Source organism: Crocodylus porosus, unplaced genomic scaffold, assembly GCF_001723895.1.
Source record: "Crocodylus porosus isolate Cpor-Errol unplaced genomic scaffold, CroPor_comp1, whole genome shotgun sequence".
Lineage (NCBI taxonomy): Eukaryota > Metazoa > Chordata > Crocodylia > Crocodylidae > Crocodylus > Crocodylus porosus.
The window spans coordinates 7,704,243-7,707,942 of record NW_017728926.1 but is presented as its reverse complement, the minus strand read 5'-3'; positions in this window follow the sequence as shown (position 1 = coordinate 7,707,942).

Below are 3,700 nucleotides of genomic sequence, written 5' to 3'. Positions count from 1 at the left end.
GGGAAGTTCAGGTCCCCCATGACTACCACATCCTTAGCCTTCGCTACCTCTGTGAGCTGACCCAAGAATTCCTGGTCAAGCTCCTCTCCCTGGTTGGGAGGTCTGTAGTAGACTCTCACCGTTAAGTCTTTCCCCGTGACTGCCTTGCACTCTAACCCAAAGCACTTCAGAGTGCCCCTCCTCTGACTCCTTACTAATTGACGAGGATGTGTATGCCTCCTTAATATAGAGCACCACGCCCCCACCTCTCTTTCCTATCCTGTCCCTCCTGTACAGCCTATAGCCCTTGACATTCACCGCCCAGTCATGTGTTGAGTCCCACCACGTTTCTGTGATCCCCACTATGTCCGGGCTGGTGTCAGCCAGCAGGAGGGTGAGTTCCTCCTGCTTGCTACCCATACTATGAGCATTTGTGTTTTCATTGACAAGCTAATCACCCTCTAAAGCCAAGGAAAAGGAGTCCTGGTCTTCTTTTTATCTTAGTTCTCTTCACTGCCTGAGCAGGCCAGGAGGTAAAGAAGGAAGGAACAGAAATGACTTATTTTACTAAAATGGCTTTAACATTATTCTGCAACAGAAGCTTGGCCCACCAGACACTGCCCAGAATCCACAGCTCCAGGAGGAAGTGAGACAAAGGGCAAGCGCCATATACTTCCACCATTCGTGCTGCATTGTTCTCCAGATTTCTGAAAGGACTCCCAAGCAAGAAGCTTCTCTCCGTTGGGTAGATGCTGGCCTGCCATGTGTACAGCAGTTCTCATGGCAGTAAACTTGCCAAAGGGCTCATTGTGCTAAAGGACTTGCATATTCTTGCCCAGTACAGACAGTCACCTTGCTAATAGAACAGCTCGAATGGAATGGCATGAACCACTTGCCTGCTATTACAGACTGTTTGCTGTTTGTGGTGACCATTTAGATAAACTTTGCTGTTAAAAATATGCATATTGCCCTGTCAGCAAACTTTCTTTCTCAAACTCGTAGTGGATGGAATATCATGTGATTTACCCTGAAATGATACAAATGCTAGAGAATCAGATCAATAAAAGGAAAAATCAGAGTCTTCCCTGGCACAAGGATACAGCAGTTACCCCACAGTGAAATACTGAGCCCTTACTTAAGATAAGGCTGTTTTCCCCATGGAGCCAGAGTGTGGGAGATTTCATATGGACGTAGTGTAACGGTAGTGTCAGGAGGCTGCGGGGCAGAAGGTAAGGAAATGTGCTTCTAAAGGTAGCACAAAACTAGGAATATCAGGCGGAGACCTCACTTCAACCCTGCTCCCTCTCCCTGCCAATGTGCTCCACTATCTTTTTTGACTCTGAAAAAGGGCTGCGTAAGGCAGCTAGGAAGCTGGAGGGTGTTTTTTTTCCATACCAGACATCATTATAATCTCCCTTTTATATATGGCTGGACTGATCACAGTAACAGGCCCCTTGTGACTTCAGAGTTGGTGCTGAGGACAAAAAGGATGATGCTCCCCCCCTTACCCGCCCCCTCCAGGCTTTTGCCACATTTGATCCTCATTAGGGTAATGTGAGGGGAAAGCCCACAGGAGTGCATGGCAGTCTAGACACTGGCTTCATTGGGCCTTGGTTCAGGCCCAGAACAACCTCAACTAATTCCCTCTCAAAAGCCTTCCTTAACAAGATAGATGGGGTTTCCTGATATTCCCCTTGGGAGAACTGCTCCTGGTATGTTTGGCCCACCATGCACACTGCATTTGCAGTGGTAATGGGGAAGTAAATGTCTAGTCCCTAGTGGACACATCTTCTTTCCATTAACGTTCAAATCCCCTGGTGGGGAAAAGAAGCAGTACTCCATCAGAGCTGTACCCATGTAGAGTTTGGCCCTGTCCCTGTAGGCACTCTTCTAGGCTGTCCTGTTTTAGCAGAGTGCAGGGGGACTCGGAAACTGAGTGATCATTTTCATCAGATCCTGGCTTCTTGTGTTGGTTCCCTTCTCTTCCCACTCAGTTGGTACCCAGAACTTCCTCCTTCCTGTCCTGACCGTCTGTAGCTCCAAGTCTACGTTCAGAAAGATGGATCTGTGATGATTGGTTTGGTAAGCAGAAGCCCCGCTTTGAGCTTTCATAACCTCACTTAGGACAGAATTACAGTTTGGGCCAATACGTGTCTTCAGACATTCAGTGATCACTCCTGTGAATTGTTACAAAACCATAGTCACAGTAAATGGTTTAAGAAAACAAAGCACAAATGCACTACAAAAATCCATCAAAGGTAAAGGAAAGAGATCCAAGCCAAGATAACATCTTCTGATCCTTTTGTGCCTTGGCTCAACTTGTAGTCATTTTGCTGTTACATAAGGCAATAAGTCAGACCACTTTCCCAAAACAGTTCTTATCCAGGGCAAAGTGAATGTTTCTCAAGGAAAACCATGTTGCAACTTTGGACTCTGCTCGAGAAGTGGGCTCCTATCTGTGCACAATTTCCTCACTGTCAGAGAAAATGGGTTGATAGGGAGACAGAGGATGCTTCCTCCTCCTCTTTCCCATTTACAGTAGGTGGCAAAAGCAGGACTTAATCCAGGCAACTAAGTATGTGAGTGCAGGAGTTTAAAGTGTGCTTACTGCAAACACTGGTGACAGCAAAGCTCATCTGTCCTACTGTCATCTACAGAAAGTGAACACCAAGGAAACTAATTCAGACTAAGAGGTAAAGAAATATGTGTAAACAATCAAATGATCATGGTGGCCGATCCTCTCCTTGATAAAATGTTAGGTCTGTACAACCACAGTAATACTTGCTGCTACAGCACATTTAATTCAAAGATCATTTACCAAATGATGATAACTGGTTGAAAATGCCCTTTGGTTTTGTTTTGTTTTTCTTCTTGTTTTGTTCTTTTGGTTGGGCAGGATTTGTATGAAATTTAGAGGGAGAGGATTTTGTGGGGGGAAAAAAAGGAAACCTCAAATGATATGAACAATATGAAAATGTAGGTGGGACTTGGGTTTATTCAGCAATTCTTTAGTCTTTTATGTAGGTGGCCAAATATGAAATTAGAGGTCTACCTTCATGTTTGAAAACACTAAGCATATTATTCCATTTTAAAGAAAGAAAACAGACAAGTTATGTAACTTGTCCAGGGGCCTATGCAGGCTTCAGTAGCTCTGTCTAATCATGAGCCCCCATCAGATGAGTTAACTACACAGCTAAGTCCCTCTAATAATATAGTAGGCCTTGTAGCCCCAGAACATCCAACCATTTCATGGGTATGAGCTATTTTTCAGCTCAGCATGTGAGCTATAGTGATAGATTTCACTGTTAAGCCAGTACCATCCCTATATTTAAGAGCTAATTTAATCCTGTGACTGATAGTTATATTTATATCATTTGAATTATCACGAGACAGTGAGTACCACAGACCAGTCATGCACTGTGTCTAAAATAATTTTCTTTTATCAGCTTTGAAATCCAAATGCACCTGCTGAAACTATGGGATATGACCTTTTCAAGGGTAGTCTTCAAATGTGTATTCTTCACATCACTGTATCTTATGAAGGGCTCCTAGATACATCTATATTTAGGCATCTAAATAAGGTCTCATCTCTGCAAAGATGGATGACTTCAGTGGCATATGCAATGGGACTGTTCATTTTTAAAATATAAGCACTGGCCTCATTGTTTGCATGATCAGGAGCTCAATGCAACCTGATTTGCAGAGATGCTGAAGTCTTATT